Below are 21202 nucleotides of genomic sequence, written 5' to 3' on the forward strand. Positions count from 1 at the left end.
GCCTTTGGTCCTCTTTTGTTCTCCGTGACAATTCGGTACACCAGGGGATTTTAAATTGTTTGTCAGGAGGACCCACTTGTCGGTCACACAGTAGCTTAAGGTGTGTTGCACACCGTAATGATGCAACAACAGTTTGGCCAAATTAATAATTAACAATGACAATGGTTTTGAAAGAATATACCATAAAATATTTGGTATTGCAAATAAACGTATATTTACTTTACATTATGAAATATTATGAAAATAAAATGACTCCACGGAAAGAGAACAAATGTGTTTTACCCCATTAAAAAATGTATATTAAAAATATTTTAGTGGGTCTAGAATAGATTACACTTGTCTAATAGGTTTTGAAATGAGAAGTTTGGAAACCCCAGCTTTACACAATACTAGACTATTTCTTTAATATTAAGTTGTAATATAACTGAAATAAATACCATTTGCAATTGACAGACATTAAATTGAACTGATGGCAGATGAGGTGTGGGGATGATGCTGGGCCAGAGTTGAATCTGTGCATCTTAGTAGATCAGGGTGGTTCATCCTTAAGTGCTGCATTAAAAAGAGAAAGGATCTAAAAAGAAAAGAAATTAAATATTTCTCCCAAATCAACATTGGACTATCAACACCAAATTAATAATAATGCAATTACATGCAAACAAACCTGTCAACCGTGAATATATAACAGATACTACACACCTGTGTCCAATACATCAAGATTCTCATAACATTTTAGGGCTAGCTTATTACACCAGTTCTGGCTATTCTTCATATTCTGTGTGGTGGTTAGTTTGCAACAGTGACAAAAATGAACTTTTCATTAACATTACCATTTGTTCACTTAAGCTGACTTCCACGAGCACAGTTCCCTTTCAGTCGGTCACTACGACGTCACGTCGTGACCAATCTGGGAACTCGCTTAGAGAGACCAATCTGCTTCGAATACTACTAAAACGCCAATGAACTTGGCATTGAGATATTTGCATAATGCTGGCGCCGCCCCGCCAGGTGCGTATATAAGCCACAGGTGCAAATGTAGAAATCAGCTTTTTATCGCTTCGAAAGCCGGCAGTATCTGCTACTGAGAAGCTACTTTCTGCTCTTCTGGGAACGGTTGCTGAAGTTGATTGACAAGCAGTACTGACACAGCGGACACTCGCAGTATTCCACTGCTCTGCATATTTTTTGTTTTGAGTTTAGTGTGTGCGTTGCCTCTCCCTGTGTGCATCATCAGCTGAGCACCAAAAGAGTGATTTCCCTAAAGAGTGATACGTGAGAGCTCTGTGTCTTTTTAAAGACAGCCACTCTCTCGTATATTCGGAGATCAGCGTCCATTTCAGGATAGCTTTTCCTCCGTGCGATCTTGGGTGCGAGAAGTACAGGGATTTCAGTGACGGTCACGAGCGCTGTCTTCGTGCTTGCGCATCGAGCACTCCGAGGCTGCGTTCGTGGAGAGCTTTTGTTCTCTCTGTGAGAGCATAACTCTCTTGGATTGCGGAGCCGACTGTCGTTTCTATGGGAACGACGTCCGCGCCTTTGCAGTGCTGAACGCCGCCATGGTGCGGCTGTCAAGCGCTCGCAAGACGCTCTTCGCATCACTACGCGAGGATGCGTCCTTCACCTACCGGCCTTCTCATCCTCAGCCGGTTGAGGCTCCGGTGGGGACTGCAGAGTCGTGTTCTGCGATTTCTGCCGAATCCATTGGACCTCCTTCTGGTCCCGTCACTTCTGCAGCATCAGAGGGGTGCCCATCTTTTCCCTCCGAGGCGGAGTCGTCCCGGAGATGGCGGCCGTGCCCGCTCGAGCGGCGGAAACGGTAGAGTTGGAGGGGTTAATCCCTCTCCGCCCGAACCGTCCCGCCCATATGATTGGTATTTCGGAGCTGCCCGGGCCTCTACGGTCCTCACCTCCTGCCTTTCCCGATGGCACGAAGAGCTGACGTGATTTGCGGCCGTCTCGGCCGTTCAGCTTTCACCCCTCACCTCCCTCACCAACGGAGCCGCTAAGGATGGGGATCCCTTCAGTAAAGCGGGGGGTTGCGATGCAGCTGCGTTCCTGGAGGGACCACCCAACCCTTCCCTCCCGTGTTTGTATAGACAGTCGTCCGGTTACGGGCGCTGCCCATCAGGCATGCGGAGACGCGGCTTCAGCCCTGCACGTAATAACGTCACTGCAGGTTCACCAAGCGAAGGCTTTAGAGGTTTACGAGGGAAGCCGCGACCTTCAGTTGTGCGATGTCCACCACAGTGTTCAAGATCGCCACCTTTGGCTATGTCTGGCTTACATGACGGACGCAGACGAGAACAACTTCTTGAATGCTCCTGTCTCACAGACCGGCCTCTTCGGCGAGCCCGTGGAGTCGTACAGCTCCGCTGCGCAGACTGAGGCGATCTCCTAGGTCATGCCCCGGCAAAAGAGAGCTGCCCTTGGTCCACCACGCCGGCTCCTCAGTCTGCCTCTCACCGTCGGCGTCCTGTGGCGGCCACCTCTGTTCCCCTCCTCGGACCCCATCTCGGCAGCGCATGGGAACCGGTCGTCAGCAGCTCGCCCCGCACGCTTAGCCGCTTCCCGTGAAAATCGGGAGTTTAAGTGGCCAGTAACGGGCGACCCGGATTGGCAGAGGATCACTCTTCAGGAGACGGTGATTCGCTCCTTCCCCCGGTAGAGGGTCGGGTGGAAATTTCTTGGTTTGCATCTGTTCCACCGGCTGTCCAGCCGGTACCCACTTAAGCACACATAAGAGTGCATTCCTCTTCCCTCTCCAGGTCTCCAGAGGATCGAAAGAGCCGTGAGCGGGCACACCAGCTCACCCTATCTCTCCTCTATCGCCAGCGGGTGTTTTTCCGGAGTCTGCGCTCTCCGCGCAGGAGACCAGACGACCGTCACCCTCAGCGGGCTCAGGTCAGTGTCACACACACACATACTGTAGATGTTTATGCTGTCACAGCAGACGCACCGGCAGTTTCAACTGTCTCGCTTCGCTGCCCCACCGCGGGTACTTCGGTAGTGTCGTTAATTCTCCTCGTACGGTCCCTGGATGCTTCGCTTCAGTTCCCAGCCCGTCTCGTTGAGTTTTACGCACTGTCCGCCTCGGTTACGAAATACAATTACCGGCACTCCCCCAAATTCTACGGGCATTCGTTTCACTATAGTGAAAGCGTCCGATGCACATGTACTGCGTGCAAAAGTCGATGTCCTGCTGGCGAAGGACATTTCGAGCCGGTCCCTCTTACCGAGAATGATGATAAGGTTTTTTCCAGCCTTTATCTCATATTACCCAAAATACGCGGTGGGTTACGACCGATTTATTTACGCACCGGCTCTACAAATGTGATCCTTTAGGATGATACGCAGAGGCTCGTATTTCAATATTCAGATCGGTTTGCAGCCTTAGACCTGTAGACGTGTACTTCATGTGTCCATCTCCTCTCGCCTTAGACCGTTTATTCGCTCTGCGTCATGGGGTGGGCATATTAATACCAAGTACACCATTTGAGCTGTCTCTCTCTCCCCGTGTCTCCATGAAAGTGCTAGTCACGGCATTAAAATCTCAGAGAGAGAGCGTTGTTCGCATTCTGCTTATATTTACGTCAACTATAATGGCTCGTTCTTGGCAGACGTGCGCGAACACAGAGATTTAATGCTTCAGCATCTCGCTCGTTTAAGTCATCAGGTCAGCTGGGAAAGGAGCAACTTTGCCCCGTGCAGAGGATCTTTTTCTCAGTATGGAAATAGACTCGGTCGATTTATTGGCGTGTTTTACAAGAGCGCGCAATCAGTCAGTTCTGACTTGCCTCGGTTTAATTCGAGGGAAGTACGCGGTCTCTCTGAAACAATTTCAGAAGCTCCTGGACATATGACAGCATGCTGCGGCTGTGACACTGCTCGAGCTGCTTCATATGAGACTGCTTCAGCATTGGTTTTACGATCGAGTCTCGAGGAGAGCGTGGCGCAACGGCATACACTGTGTTACCATTACACCTGCGTGTCATTTCAATTTTACCCCGTGGCAGACCCAGCATTTGTTATAGCAAGATATGCCCCTGAGTCGGGTCTCCTGGCATTCTGTAGCACATACGATGCCCCCAGCACGGGATGAGCAGCCACGTATGACGGGCTTGCAGTCTCAGGGGTGTGCATAGCACCCCAACTGCCGCGAGCGGTGCGCTGTATATCTGGGACTTGTACGCTCCGCTATGGAGATGCGAGGGAAGGATGTATTAGCCGACACCGACAACATTACGACTGTTGCGTTATTTACCGTTAAGGCGTTTTTTGCGTTCTCGTCACCTGTCGCATCTCGCTCGTCATCTCCTCCTTTGGAGTCAGAAGCATCTGAGGTCCCTTCGTGCCATTCACATCCCGGGTACGCTCAATACAGCGGCTGACGCGCTTTCCCGAGCTGCGCGCACCGGCGAATGGCGACTCCACCCCCAGACGGTTCAGCTAATTTGGAAGAAGTTCGGTCGTGCGCAGACATATCTATTTGCGTCACCGGACGATACCCACTGTCGCCTGTTTTATTCACTAACCGAGGGCAGCCTCGGCGTGGATGCGTTGGCACACAGCTGGCCGCGGGGGACGCGCAAATACGCATTCACTCCAGTGAGCTTAATCGCACAGACACTGTGCAAAGTCAGGCAGGACGAGTAGAGCCTTTTATTAGTCGCCCCGTACTGGACGACCAGGAATTGGTTTTCAGAGTTAATGCTCCTCGCGACAGCCCCTCCCTGGCGAATTCCCCGGAGGAAGGACTTTCCTTCTCAAGGAAGGGGCACATTTGGCACCCGCGCCCCGACCTGTGGGATTTCCATGTATGGTCGTTGAGTGCGCGCAAGGTTTAGGTGATTTATCGCAAGCGGTATCGAACACCATCGACGCGGTACGAGCACCGTCCACAAGACGGGCTTACGCGCTTAAATGAAAACCTTTTCGTCACCTGGTGCTCTTCGCAACGGCAGGACCCCAGAGAATGCTTTACATTGTGGTTTTATATATCTTCAACATAGGTTAGATGGTAGGCTGTCACCCTCCACCATTAAAGTTGATATCGCCGCTATTTCTGCTCATCACTCACTTATTAACGGCAGATCAGATGGCCAGCATGATTTGGTTATTAGATTTTAAGAGGCGCTCGCAGGCTAAACCCCTCGCGCCCTCCCTCTATTCCTCCGAGACCTGTCCATGGTGCTGAAGCCCTACTACAGGTTCCGCGTTCGAGCCTTTGCAGTCTGCGAGTCTGAAGTTTTTGTCAATGAAAACTCTGACCCTGCTTAGCATTGGCCTCCGTGAAGAGAGTAGGGGATTTATATGCATTCTCTGTTGACGATTCGTGCCTTCAGTTTGGTCCTGCTGTCTCACTGAGACCCAGACCAGGCTACGTGCCCAAAGTTCCCACCACTCCCTTCAGAGATAAGGTGGTGAGCTTGCAAGCTTTGCCCGCGGAGGCGGCAGACCCAACCATGGCTTTATTATGCCCCGTACGAGCGTTACGCATCTACGTGGATCGCACACAAAGCCTTAGGACCTCAGACCAGCTCTTTGTTTGTTACGGTGGTCAGCAGAGAGGGAAAGCTGTCACTAAGCAGAGGATGTCTCATTGGATAGTTGATACTATCACCCTTGCTTATAATCTGCAGGGCATTCCTTGTCCATTTAATTTGAGAGCGCACTCCACACGGAGTGTTGCCTCATCTTGGGCACTCGCTCGTGGTTCCTCGCTAACAGACATTTGCAGAGCTGCTGGTTGGGCGACACCTAATACGTTCATTAGATTTTACAGATTTTACAGCCTCCGACTGCTGCTCCAAACTGAGCTCAGTATGGAAGGTCATCGAGGCAAAAACGCGTAATAATTTGTTTTGCCTTCCTCCGCTGCCCAGGCAGCCTGATGTTGCGGAGCATCCGCTGCCAGCCTTTCACTAGCTGCATCCTCGCGAACCTGTGTTTGGCTCGGGCATCCACATTGCGTCCCATCGGGTTCCTTTGTGAGTATTTTTCCGTGGGGTTAATCCTACTAGCCCACGTTTCCCTCAGCAGAGCACTGCTTTGCTTACACAGCAACGGCTGTCATTTATACCTCAACTACGGTTGACTTTCGCCCACCAATAGCCCTTTACGGGGCAGTGGCTTCCGCAGCGTCCCTATACCGCTCAGATAGGGCGCTTCCCAGTCGGTGGCACTACTCTGGGTTAAAGAAACATCTAGTGCCCGGCCTTCTGCCTTAAAACCTAATTCTCCTTATCCTTAAGTGGAACCGGAGGGCTTTACGCAGACACTGGAAGAGGTCAGCCCTCAGTGGCGTTTTGGTAGGGATTCCCAATTCGTCGGTCACGACGTGACGTCATAGTGACCGACTGAAAGGGAACGTCTCGGTTACGGATGTAACCCTCGTTCCCTGAAGGAGGGAACGGAGACGTCACGTCGCCACAGGGCTGCTCCCTGCTGTTTATCGGCCGGTCACACTTTCCGGCTTTCTCAGCGAAAAAGAAGCTGATTTCTATATTTGCACCTGTGGCTTATATACGCACCTGGCGGGGCGGCGCCAGCATTATGCAAATATCTCAATGCCAAGTTCATTGGCGTTTTAGTAGTATTCGAAGCAGATTGGTCTCTCTAAGCGAGTTCCCAATTCGTCGGTCACGACGTGACGTCTCCGTTCCCTCCTTCAGGGACCGAGAGTTACATCCGTAACCGAGACGTTATCTAACACAGTCTACTGTAAGTGTTTTTTAACATTAAATATAGATTTATATTTTTTGAGATAGATACAAAGGACAAATGTCTCTGCTTGCTGCCTTCATCCGTGTGACCAATCAATGGTTGTGTTAAAAACATGATAATCAGGTGGTGACAATTAGGTGAAATATTGTGCAGTGTTACAGACAACTCGGATTTCTGATGTTATGTCATTAAATATCCTACCTCGCTCCGACCTCAATGCATTCCAGTCAATCACGTAATCACATTTGCGTGTTTACCACATAATGAGACCCCAGGAGAAGTTTGTGCTCTTGTGCCAATTATGGCAGAAAACGGTTACTGGATAATTTAACATTCATGTTCATCTATATTACGTGCTGTTTAAAGTGTGTTTGCGGTTCATGTAATGCTGTGAAAGGCTAGCCACCACCTTGTCTGCAATGTCAAATGACGCATCTCGTTGAGGTCGGTGTTGATCGATCTGTTCCATGTTGAGAGGTCGGATACTCCACTTTGTTTCCTGTTCCTGACTTCTTACGGGTTTAAGGTCAATAATATCCAACATCCAAGTTGTCTCGAACACAGCATTAGTTCACAGACTCCAGTTCAGTTCTATCTGTAACCAGAGATGTATAAAGTACTAGGGACCCAGACTCGAGTAAAAGTACAAGTGCTCTATCAAAAAAGTGACTTGAGTAGAAGTTGAAGTGCTCTTTAAGCACAGCACTTGAGTGGAAGTACTAAAGTATTAAACATGTTTTGTACTTAAGTATTGCAAGTAGTTTTTTAAAAAATATACTACTCAAGTACTGAAAGTAAAAGTACAAGTATTGTGTAGTGTAGTTATTAAAGAAAACAGTCAAAAGTTTGAATATAATATTGTTTATATTATTTCAAATGTTTAAGCTAAAGGACACTCACAATTCCTTTAGCTGTAGCAGGAGTACAAGGACATGAATGTTCAGATAATTCAGATTAATTTAACTGATATGGAGATAGAGAATTCAGAATTAATGAAATATAAGGCAATATAATGGTAATAGGTAAAGCTACAAGGGGTTTCGATGTATTTAGGTTTCCTTCTTTCGCGCACACTCGCCCTTTCTCACGCATCCTCTCTCTCTCTCTCTCTGTCTCTCTCACGCACTTTGGTTCTCTCTTCGCTTCACATTTGTTTACAACTGCGTCTCATATTTGTGAGTGAGAGGAAGGGAGGGGTTGTTGGACTTTAAGGCGTCCAAAGCATGTTCATAATTTGAGAAAGACACAAATATCTAAATTGAATATTTATTGATCAGATATGAAAAAGTTACAGCATGCTGGGCCGTCTCACGTCCTAACAGCAGGATTCGACAGACTCACAGCTCAAGACAGAAAAACATGAGTATTTATCGTCGTTCTTTCTTCTTAGAATATACACCCACAAAGGCCGTTCCCCTCGTCAATCTGACTCCATCACCACACTCAGTTTTAGCCTGTAGGCGAAGATAAACACACACAGACAAAGAAAAAACAAACTGTTCTCCACACAACCCTGAGATCCATGCAGTCCGTCACCTCCTCCCTAGTACTCCTCCACTTCACATATGATTGACCTCACATAGCATATTATAATGCTTTCTTAAAAACAAATCATTAATAAAACATTCATTTATTCATACAAAAAACATAAGCTGTAAAATGAAAGTGATTATTATGTAAAACACATTTCAATATCATGACATCATTTCATTATTCGTAAAATTGGTTATATGAATAAGGCACACATTAACTTCTTTAGATAGATAAACACATATTACATCTTTTACTCAATACTACTTCTAAGCAAACACTTTAATCATTATTAAAACCATCTGTTAGGGAAGAATACACACACAAAGGACAAGTACCAGAGATTCTGTCCTTCAAGGTTGAGCTACCATGCCCCCATTAGGTTATTCTGTATGCAACCTTCATTTCATTGGTTAATACACATTTATCAAAGACAACATCTTATATTTATTACATCAATTATTCACTGATTAATACTGATTAAGTAAGAAATACATTGCATATTTTATCCTGTGAATATTAAAGCATTAGTTAATACATGGTTGTCTGTTTGCTTTTCCTCCTCTGGTCTCTTTCTTATCTTGACAATTTCCAGACATACATTCCTAGCTAATCCTTTTTGCATTTTTACACACACACCCAAGCTGGTAGCTTTCCACTCTCAAACACAAACACCTCATTTTTACCTAATAACTCAATGCATATATGAAACACCCAGTGTTTGTAGAATAAAATGATTAATTAAAGAAATATAAAATGGAACAAAATCAATTTCCACAGTCCTTATTTGGACATCTTTATAACTTTAACACTTTTGGCAATCATAGGTAGTAAATATGTAAAACATAATTATTCAACAACACAACAATACTCCATTGTTCATGAATTGGTTAAATGCATTCATTAGTTAAACATACTAATTTTCACTTTCTCTAAATATAAAATAGTTATAAAGCAAACAACTTGTTTATTGAAACCATCTGTTCTGTGTGTTCTCCTTTCAGGGCTTTTCTATAGCCCCCCTGGCTCCCACACACATATCAGCCACCCCCTCCTTGGTAACTTTCCACACACACAGACAACTTTCTTGTGGTCAGCACAGAAATAATTGTTGTAACAATACACATTAATTAAGATTATAAACAGCACGATTAATAAAACAAAATCAAATCCCACAATTCCCTCTCTTGACCTCTGAAAGAGGTCACACATTTTCTTCTTCATCCTTATCCAGGTTCTGTAAGCCTAATAGGGGCATGCTATATGGGGGTGGATTGTTCTCTTTTTTCTCTATTGCAGATATTATTAATCTGTTGCACAGGGATCTAAGACAGGGAATGCAACAACATCCACAGGTCACCAGGATGGCCACAAATAGACCAATGGACACTACTATAGAGGTTACTATTGCCCTCCACAGTCTATCATACTGCACAAACCAAAGTTGTATGATGTCGTTAAATTTTTTGTGTAATTCAATTCAATTCCCCCATATCTCTTTAAGCACGGATCTTGTAGTGTTGTCTTGGACCTTATGTCAATTTTCAGATTACCTCCATTGTTTATGCTAAATATTATGGTGATTATAATTGCAGTTATAACCCTTAGGGTCCACAGAACCTCCCAATTTCCATATAGCTTCATCTCTGTGGAAAAAATACACTTATGCTTATTGGCTTAATTCAAAAAACACTCTTAAATTGAAACTTAATAACAAGTAAGAGTACAGCAAAAGAATTTACAATGAATAAACTGTAATTGTGATGTTCAGGTCCCTGAACACTTCTGTCAGGATCTCCACCACCTTACTGAAATCCAATTTATCTAACCCACACCCCATCCGGGGAGTGGATACACTTGTTATTCCTTTTTCCTCACACCCATCTCTCATACATTTGAGGCTGTTGGTAAAATTCTCATATGTTGGTAAATCAGTACAATTTTGTTTTGTTATTAAATGAAAAATCAATCTGCCGTCTGAGTAACTGCACATTTACCTGTGTGTTTGTTTTGACTTACAACCTTTTGTATTCCGTACTTGGTCTTGAATTGTACGGCTATACCTGCTCCGTAGGCACAGTTTATGCAGTGTGCTAAAGGTTCTGTTGCTGGGCTGGGAAAAAAATGTCACCTTTTTTATGTACAATTTTGTTGACTTTGTTGTTGGTGTTGTGTGAGTGTTACCCCTGATGTTTCACTTCCTGTTTGTTCTCTCTGTATTCCAGCTGATTTACTTTCACTTTCACTTTCAACACTCTCCCTCTCTTGGACCTGAGTCCTCAGGTCCACACCGGTTTCTGTAAGAGACCTGCTGGGAGAATCACATGGAACACAAGAAGAGATGGAACCAGGTGTGGTCTTTGCCCTGTAGCTGGACACAATGTTAGGTTCTTGCTTTTACTCTCGGTAGCCTGGACCGTCTCCGTTCGGCCCAGCACCGTCTGAACACCTTCACTTTCACTCAATCATCATTTGTAACAGCTTGGTCGTTGTCCCGGTGTCGTGTAGCCTGGCAGGAAAAATGTTTAATCATAGCAGTTAGTTTGTAAAAATAAACAGCATGAGCAAGTGGCAGGATTGGATCCTACACCACGGCGTTCCGTGGGCCTGGAGACTGTCGACCTGTAAGCAATTCAAAGGAAGTGAGACCAGAAATCCTGTTAACAGAAGAGCGAATAGACATTAATGCAATTGGCAATGCGTCAAGCCATGTTATTTTTGTCTGTGCACAGATTTTGTCAAGTCAAGTTTTAATGTCAAAGTCAGGTTCATTATTTCAGCTTTGCTCTGGCATTGGGGCGATGAGCAGCCCCAAAACTATATGTCAATTCCAGTGCGTGTTTATCAATTTTGTCAGATCTAACTTTGTCTTGGGAAACCATGGTTGGGGATATAAGTGGTTTATTAGGCAGTTGACAACAGCCACTTCATTAGGTACCTTCACAGCCTGTATTATGTGTCAGGCTTCGCTAGCATGTGTTATAGGGCGGCCTTTCCTGGTTTCAAACCCACCTATCTGCCATATGGCAGTTCCATATATACTGCACCAATCACATATGCATAGTCACTATAAATAATCACCCTCTCTTCACCAGCGTAGTGCAAGGCTTTGATAACAGCTATCATTTCAGCTGTCTGTGCTGACTGCTTACCCTCCAATTTACCACTCACTCTAGTCACAAAATCACCCTCAACCTGGTAAACCACAGCAAACCCTGCCTTTAGCGTACCATCTGATGCTCTAAAACAAAGCCATCCATAAATAAAGTGATTACCGGTGGGGGAGTTGTCAGTGGTACCGCAAACAAACCATCTCTCAATTTGTTTGCTTTTTCAGTCAATGGTATGCCATCATGTGGCTCACCCTCAGTGATTAGATCAGTCATGTTTACACCCTCATGGACATAATTTCAGGTTTGGCTGGCCAGGATTTTTTGGTAAACTTTATCTAAGACACCGTTTTATATATTGGTACATACCTTGTTATCTATTGTTTGTTGTTTATAAGCCCCCCCCCAAAAAAAATAAATAAATAAATAACAACATAAGTCTCTGGTCCTGGGTCAGACATAAGGCTCTATCTCTCCATAGTTTAATTAGCCATTCATTTGTGCCCCGTCCGTCCGGGGGCACATTACAACATTGACAGGTCATTGTAATTTCTAGGTCCCTATCTATTATTAACTAGTGTGTTGGAGGAATACAGAAATGCGTGCGAACTAGACTGGTTTGCTACCTTATAGGGTAGTGATTTGTTGATAGTCACTTTTCAATTTTACCAGAAACCCATTATCCCCACCGTTGTTGAAACTTTTTTTACGGTGGACTATTTAGGCCCATTATCCACTAGGGCTCTTAGTGTTCCATGAGAGGCCCAGCCATTCCTTTCATGGTGGGTTCCTGTGTGCCTCCTCATTCATCCGCACCACTCCCTTTGGCCCCATGTTGGGTGCATAGGCGCCATTAAATCTGGTTGTGATGGGTTGTGCGATCTCGGTGGCCCCCTGCCATAGCCACCTGCTCCACGCCCGGCACCACCTCCTCGGGGACCCCATCCCCCCGCAGGTGGTCCGTTAAGTGGGCTCGCACCTGAATTTTGGGCCTGTGACCAATACATGGGACAATCTCGTCCCCAATGACCCTCCTATCCACACACATAACATGTATTCCTGCCAAAACCTCCAAAACCTCCCCGTTTTGGTCTACTACTCCTTCTTGGCCTTCCCCTTCTCTGTTGGTTATATCCCTCCCACGGGTTTCCTGTATAGGGTGGGCCTTTATATGGATCTATGGGCTGATAGGGATGTTGGACGTTTTCCGGGACACTAGTTGTCATAGCTACTGGTGTTGGTTGGGCCTGCTGGGGCATTTGTTTTTTTTTTGTGTTGGCCTGTTCCAGCTGCAGTTTCAAAAAACTCATTCTTAATCTAATCTACCTCTACAAGTTCTGTTTGTGTGATTTGTTTATGGCCCTGTCTGTGTAATACACAATATCTCTTTCCCATGTTGTTATCATTTATATTTCTCTGTAATCTTAATAGAGTTGTGATTATCTCTCCCTGTGTCATAATTGTTTGTTGTAATCTTTCCATTTTTCTTTTCAGGGCCTTTATATCATCAAATTCAACATCTAATTCACCGCTGTTTACTGTTAACACCGGCTGTTGCTTTGAGATCGAAACAGACTTTTCCTCATAAGGAGGAGGTGTGTGCAGTGAGGGGTATAGTGACTTCACTTGAGGAGGAGCCATGGGTGGGGCTGAGGGTACTGGCTCAGTGCTTCCTGGTTCTACTTCCTTTTGCTTGCTCACAGCACAACTGTCAACCTCCCCTTTTTTCTTTGATTTAATAGCCTGCATGGCAGCAGCAACCAGAGCTAATCTCGTCCAAATTCTCAACTCTTTCTCTAAGCTTGTCACATTTGGCCCTTTACCAAACCACTTTTTTCCTTCTGCTTAACATCTTTAGGATCAGTTTGGACCATCGATTTGTTTATTTTTTGCCATTGCACATACACTGGTGGACACCCATATTCATCACACTCTTTCTGAAACTCTGCCATTCTTCACACTCACCAAGTGACAAAGATTATAAAAGAAGAGATACCAAAAATGTCACTATTACGTAGGAAAGTTATGTACACCAGTAGTTTTCAGGGATTTCACCCGCGCGACTACTGACCCGTCTTTTTAGCAAAAATTGAAAGCGATTAACAATATGTACACCAGTAGTTTTCAGGACTTGCACCCGCTCGAATACTGACCCGTGTATTAGCAAAACTTAAAACAATTAAAAAATATCCGGTCACACCAATTCACTATTTACGGAACTTTCATCCGAGGGACTTTAACCCACTTTGGTACTTTATAATGTCTAATACATTAATGGACTCCAACCACAATTTACCTTTATGGGGCTTTCACCCAAGGGACCATTCAACCCTATTGGTACTTTATAATGTCTAATACATTAATGGACTCCAACCACAATTTACCTTTATGGGGCTTTCACCCAAGGGACCATTCAACCCTATTGGTACTTTATAATGTCTAATACATTAAGGGACTCCAACCCAAATTTACCTTTACAGGACTAAAACCCGAGGGACCATTCAACCAATCTCTCTCTTTCTATTAACCTTATTTTTTTTTTTTAAGTTTTTCAATCTGATCTTTTATTCAATTACTACTTTCAGTTTGGATCTCCTTATCAACACAATTAATTTGGTATATGTCCAATAGCAGAATTTGATAAAACAGGTTTCTGCTTACCTTTGTTTTAGAAGACCGGTCTTTTGTGTTGAAATGGAGCCCTCCCTTACTCGATCTTAAGCAATTAGAAACTTCTCTTAATCTTCTTTTCCCTCCAACAACGTCGGGGATCACCAATTGTTGGACTTTAAGGCGTCCAAAGCATGTTCATAATTTGAGAAAGACACAAATATCTAAATTGAATATTTATTGATCAGATATGAAAAAGTTTGCTGGGTCGTCTCACGTCCTAACAGCAGGATTCGACAGACTAACAGCTCAAGACAGAAAAACATGAGTATTTATCGTCGTTCTTTCTTCTTAGAATCTCCACCCACAAAGGCCGTTCCCCTCGTCAATCTGACTCCATCACCACACTCAGTTTTAGCCTGTAGGCGAAGATAAACACACACAGACAAAGAAAAAACAAACTGTTCTCCACACAACCCTGAGATCCATGCAGTCCGTCACCTCCTCCCTAGTACTCCTCCACTTCACATATGATTGACCTCACATAGCATATTATAATGCTTTCTTAAAAACAAATCATTAATAAAACATTCATTTATTCATACAAAAAACATAAGCTGTAAAATGAAAGTGATTATTATGTAAAACACATTTCAATATCATGACATCATTTCATTATTCGTAAAATTGGTTATATGAATAAGGCACACATTAACTTCTTTAGATAGATAAACACATATTACATCTTTTACTCAATACTACTTCTAAGCAAACACTTTAATCATTATTAAAACCATCTGTTAGGGAAGAATACACACACAAAGGACAAGTACCAGAGATTCTGTCCTTCAAGGTTGAGCTACCATGCCCCCATTAGGTTATTCTGTATGCAACCTTCATTTCATTGGTTAATACACATTTATCAAAGACAACATCTTATATTTATTACATCAATTATTCACTGATTAATACTGATTAAGTAAGAAATACATTGCATATTTTATCCTGTGAATATTAAAGCATTAGTTAATACATGGTTGTCTGTTTGCTTTTCCTCCTCTGGTCTCTTTCTTATCTTGACAATTTCCAGACATACATTCCTAGCTAATCCTTTTTGCAGTTTTACACACACACCCAAGCTGGTAGCTTTCCACTCTCAAACTCAAACACCTCATTTTTACGTAATAACTCAATGCATATATGAAACACACAGTGTTTGTAGAATAAAATGATTAATTAAAGAAATATAAAATGGAACAAAATCAATTTCCACAGTCCTTATTTGGACATCTTTGTAACTTTTACACTTTTGGCAATCATCATGAAATGTAGGCAGTAAATATGTAAAACATAATTATTCAACAACACAACAATACTCCATTGTTCATGAATTGGTTAAATGCATTCATTAGTTAAACATACTAATTTTCACTTTCTCTAAATATAACATAGTTATAAAGCAAACAACTTGTTTATTGAAACCATCTGTTCTGTGTGTTTTCCCTTCAGGGCTTTTTCTATAGCCCCCCTGGCTCCCACACACACACATCAGCCACCCTCTCCTTGGTAACTTTCCACACACACAGACAACTTTCTTGTGGTTAGCACAGAAATCATTGTTGTAACAATACACATTAATTAAGATTATAAACAGCACGATTAATAAAACAAAATCAAATCCCACAGGGTCCGCCCTTCACTTTCTCCGATTGGTTTAGACCACGATCTGTGTGTGTTTCTAATGTGTATCACCGCTCCGGCAGTGATAATGTGGGTTTGGAATGATTCGTAACATTTGAGTGTAACGAGTAACTATGCAGCACATAAAAAATGTATCGGAGTAAAAGTATTAAACTCATCGAAAATATGTACTGAAGTAAAAGTGGAAGTAGGAGAAAAAAATAATACTTCAGTAGAGTACAGATACTGTCTTTTAGTACTTAAGTACAGTAGTGAAGTAGTTCTACTTCGTTACTATACATCTCTGTCTGTAACAAAAGAACACAATGAGAACATCATCACATCAGACCCAAAATGCCCCTCTTTTTAAAAGTTTTCAATATCTCCACCACAGTAAGAATTAATTTCTTTCTCAATACTTAAACATTAAAGGTCACGTTTTTCCTGATCCCATTTTTTTAACTTTAGTTAGTGTGTAATGTTGCTGTAATAGCATAAATAATACCTGTAAATGATAAAGCTCAAAGTTCACTGCCAGCCAGGCAATGTATTTTCTTTAACAGAATCCCCCTTCCAATACAGCGAACGGCCGGTTTGGACTACAGCCCTCTACTTCCCGGTTGAATGATGCAAAGCAAGTGTGTTTGACTAAACTCCGTCCTGGCTAAGATAAGCTGCTATTGAATCACAACACACTAAACAAGCTACACAATCAGAACTCGTTACGTATTTCTGAAGGAGGGACTTCATAGGACAAAGAAGACATCAGCCCGTTTTTAGGACAGTGAAAGCACTATATAGATAAGTAGATTGTGTGAAAAATACTGCATGTGAAACATGTACACATGTTATATTGCGCACTGTAAACACAATCAAATCTTCAAAAACACAGGAAAAACGGGACCTTTAAAGTTGTTCAGTATTATGGTTGTAACCAAGAAAATGACAATGCAATTTTATTTAAAGATCATATCCCCTTTGGGTTTAAATGCAGATTTTAATCTTTCATGCCATGAAGGCAATAACGCCAAAACATCTGCCCTTGTATTGTTTGATTAGAAAAACAGGTCTAAGCACCTAAAGCTGGGAGAGCATGGTGAGGGTGTTGATTGAACTAGATCTATTGACCCCTAGATAAAATAATTAATAAAACTAATGTTTTTTTCTTATCTGTCCTGCCCTATTTTGTACTGCAAAATAAGCAAAAGCAAGTGACCATAGTATAAAGAGGATAAACTATGGGTAATAAGGTATTTAGCAAGGCTTACATTTAAACATTTTTGTTTTATCTCATAGACTATGTTTACACTGTCAGTTTAAATCTGATTTTTGTGTATATCCAATTTGAATGACTGACTGTACACACTGTGTATGACAACTCTTCGTGTTTGATTTGTGTGACCTGAGGCGCATTATCTTTTATCCAAAATAGCTGCATTGGTTTATAGCAATGATGTTGCGTTGATGTGTTTGAAATAAATGTGCTTGAGTTCATGCAGCAACAACCAGTTTTCATAAATGAAAAATAAAATAATGTATTTTTATCCAAATTCATCCGAGAAATCATTTGGTAATTAAAATAATGTACCCTAAAAAAACTTTCATTTGTGAGACCGCATTCTAGGGCTGGGTAAAAATATCGATTCATCAATGCATTGCAATTATTTGTTTCTCAATTCAATATCGATTCATCAAATTCTATGAATCGATTCAGCCCCCCCGGCCAGTGGCGGCGCTGTGGGCAACACTCTAGTAAGAGCATTCAGCCTTGTACAAGACGCGCTATATCAAAACAGTAAGATCAAAGATGGCAAACAGCAGCACTTCTTTCAAGCCTGCACCATCAACGTGATCAAACATTAGCAGAGGTGGAAAGAAATAAATTACATTTACTCACGTTACTGTAAATGAGTAGTTTTTTGTGTACTTTTACTTTTTTGAGTAGTTTTTAAAATCTGTACTTTTACTTAAGTATGTTTTGTTTGAAGTATTGTACTTCGCTACATTTTAAATCATATCCGTTACAGAGTATATTTTTTTTAAAGCAAGGTGATAAAGACGCGCAACGGATGATTGATGGGCGGGGGAACGCGCAAAAAGAACCATGGAGACGGACAAGACAGGCGCGCGCTAATGCAGACCCGCCTCAGTTCAAATCTTATGAAAGAAACCCCTGGTCATATTTAAGCGACCACTTTCCACTGACGCGAAGCGAGTGTTTCATTCCTATGAAAGGTAGGATTCATGCTCTCGAGTACGAAATTGCAGACCGGGGTTTAATGCTCATTTGCACGACGCGTTTTTAATACAATGCGTATTATCCATCGCAGTCTAGCAGCTTCGCGTCAAGTCAAACACAACTTCAGAACGTCCTCGAAAATGCGCAGCTCATTAGACATTGCAGAGAGAGAGAGAGAGAGAGAGAATAAAGGTCTGACATCAGGTACCCAGGTCAGGGACGCTAGAAGACAATAAATAAACGTGTCAAAAGTATGACATGGCACTCATCTAATTATATGCTCATTTAAACTAGATATATAGTTTAATAAAATAATGTATGTTACCAGCAATACATCAATAACAACCTTACTATAGTGATTGTATTTACAAGCTGCTGACCACCTTCAAAAGTGCATAACTCACATGTAAAATCATTAAATAATTCCTTAAATGTTTCTTAGTTTAAAAAAGCTTTTTATTTTATTAACTTTTTGTTATTGCACTTTAATTGTAAAGATGTTCCTACAATTAAAAATAACTAGTTTGAGATTTATATTCCCTTGTTTTTGAACTATACTAAAATCCTCCACCTCTCCCCGCTGTAAAAAAAAGTAACTTTTTAATGATTTACTTTTTACTTTTACTTGAGTAGATTTTTAGACCAGTAACTTTACTTTTACTTAAGTAAAATATTTTAGTATTTTTTCCACCTCTGAACATTAGTAATACTACACACATTATTTAAAAATATACTCGGGTACTTAATTGCTTGTGTATTTACTTATTATTGAATCGATATCGAAGGAAGTAAATCAATATTGAATTGAATCGAAGGCTCAAGAATCGAAATCGAATCGAATTGTGAAATTGCTAACAATACCCAGCCCTACCGCATTCATTACTTTACTACATGTGGGAAGAGACTCACAGGTGGAGGTAGAAGTTTGGTCTGCACTTTCCATTGCTGGTGCACAGGGATTGTGGTAGGCTAGTAACACAATTGAAGAAGACTGGTTCAAAATCTGCTTTACAACCAGAGGTTGAACTAAACTTTCTTATTGGCTGTCATTTTGACAGATAAGGCTGTAACAAATCTGTCATAATCAATTAGGACTAAAATATCAACAAAACACTTAGTTGGTTTTGTTCATTTTCTATCTGAATCTGTCCGAACTCTAACCTTGAAGTCTGGATAGACAAAGTAAGTGTTTATCTGTGTAAAAGTTAAACCATCATTGAAGACTGATGCAGTTGTCATTAAGGCTGATTTTGTCAGACCTACCCCAATGCCTCTACACAGTAGGCTATGCGCCACTTTTCATTTACACGTTTGCGTCGTTGTTCGCATCGATGTGCATTTACACATGCAGAACGCTAGTAACCAATGTCCATAGGCATTTACCAATGTAAAATACAATATCAAGACAAAAGCTGAAAAAATAAAAAGTGGCAGAAAAAACCCTTGTTGGGGGCCAATCACACCAAATGCGTTTTAAAGACGTGGAAACACAAGGTGCACTTTTATTTGGTCACTTTATAAAAAGCAGTGCAGTGCAGCGCAGCTTTTTATATTGCTAGGCAACCACCGAGGCAGATGTCCTGTCAATCAAATATTGAAGCGTGAGCGCTCTTTTGCTCTTAACTGTCATATAAGCAGAAACTTTAAAAAGAGGACTCTTGCACTGACTTTGATCGAAGGTGAGAGGTGCAAAAACACACAGGAGACAGTAAGTAACTGAAGTATGTTTGTTTCAAATAACTGTAAACATCGGTCCTACAACGGAAGGCCTGCCTCTCCCCATATTCAATTGGACAATGGAAAGACACAAATGACGTCGGGCACTTTTCTGCTCTTAGCGCTCCTTCAAAAACGCATGTTGCACTAGGGGGCAAAAATGCAAGGCGTTCAGTGCCATTAACAGCGCACATAACGCTCAATGCTGCAGTTAAAAAAGATTTACCTCATAGTAAAGACAACTGGATCTGAAGCGTAATGATGGTCTTCAGAAGGCCTCTCATGGTGGTCTTGATTCAGAGGTTTGAGAAGACTACCAAGCACCAGAGCCAGCTAACAGGTGGACCAAACATCAAGCCAGAATTCTGCATGAGTCAGTTAAGCAGAATAAAAGACGCTGTAAATAAACAATAATAAAAGATGGTCATTAATGACTTAATGCTTTCATATTCATGTTAATGCTTTGAAAATTATCTTATTTCTTTCAGAATTTATGTCTTTTGATAATATTGCCAAATGCAACAAATGGAAAAAAGCATATTTTATGACAACCTTAGCAGCAGAACCCATGACTTTCTCCTGGGGAGACGAGAAAAACAAGTTTGGTATCAACACCCATCGAACAATTCAGGTAAAAGATAAAGTTTGATGATCCCTGCATTCAGGTTAGAGTATGGGGTAAGTTGACCGTTCTATGGGTGTTTCTCAAATGCAAGGTTGCATCCTATGGAGGCTGCGTCCATCTTAGACCTGTCCTTCTGAGATTTCAAGGTTAGAGTCCACCTCAAAAGCCAGAATGAGATGGTTTAGTTTGATGTCCAAGGCAATGTCATAATGGTTTCCGCCCCAGTGGTCATGGCATGAAAACTTTAAAGAGAAGTTGAAAATAAGCAATGCATCACCAAAAAAAATCCAATACTGTAGTACAGTGAATAAAAGTCATGTATCAACGGTCTTTACAACATGGACAGTTAAACCTTTTGTAATTTAATTAAAACAACAAAAGAGAAAACAAGCAGATTGAGATGTCCTTCGACGATGCTTGATGACGTGGCAGCCGAGACAAGCAGCATTCTAGGACGCAGCCTTATTTATTTTTATTTTATATATGTATAATGTACCCCCTGACTGAACTTGTATTTCTTATTATTTAAAAAATATATATATTAAAAATAGGGCTGTCAAAATAAACGCGTTAACGCAAATTCATTTTAACGGCACTCATTTTATTAACGCGCGATTAACGCAACACGCAATTTCTGTTTGATCCACAGCTGGATGAATTGAGACGCAGCAAGTGACTTGCGCTGTCTAGATGAGGCGGAGCTTTTCATTAAAATAACAACATTAAGCTCTCGTCTAGCGAATCCAATGCTCTAAATGGTCATTAAACATCTAAAATGATCTTTATCTGCACGTTTTCTGTTAGGTGTACCGTTCCAAATCCATATAAAGCAAAGATGCGTCTTTCACTTTTTAGTTTAGTTTTTAAAGCACTCAGAAATTATAGAAAATAGACTGCAGGACTTTCTTGATGTTAAAATAATTATTAAGAGAGATAAAGTTCGGGACCTGATTGATGTTAAAAGAGTTA

The 21202-nt window shown here is 42.0% G+C and overlaps 1 long non-coding RNA gene across 3 annotated transcripts; it reads right to left on the reverse strand.

Moving 5' to 3' along the window:
- Nucleotides 1-292: 292 nt before the first annotated feature.
- Nucleotides 293-20490, reverse strand: LOC129435164 (uncharacterized). 3 transcript variants are annotated; one of them, XR_012370676.1, is made up of 5 exons: nt 20297-20490; nt 20161-20187; nt 19835-19973; nt 7133-7318; nt 301-574 (listed from the first exon to the last, which is right to left on the reverse strand). It is a non-coding gene; the product is annotated as an uncharacterized lncRNA (long non-coding RNA). The 3 variants fall into 3 exon arrangements; XR_012370677.1 differs by lacking the exon at nt 20161-20187 and having other exon boundaries at nt 302-574; nt 20297-20489; XR_012370675.1 differs by lacking the exons at nt 20161-20187; nt 20297-20490 and having other exon boundaries at nt 293-574; nt 19835-20102.
- Nucleotides 20491-21202: the final 712 nt, after the last annotated feature.

The sequence above is a fragment of the Misgurnus anguillicaudatus genome, chromosome 8, assembly GCF_027580225.2.
Source record: "Misgurnus anguillicaudatus chromosome 8, ASM2758022v2, whole genome shotgun sequence".
Lineage (NCBI taxonomy): Eukaryota > Metazoa > Chordata > Actinopteri > Cypriniformes > Cobitidae > Misgurnus > Misgurnus anguillicaudatus.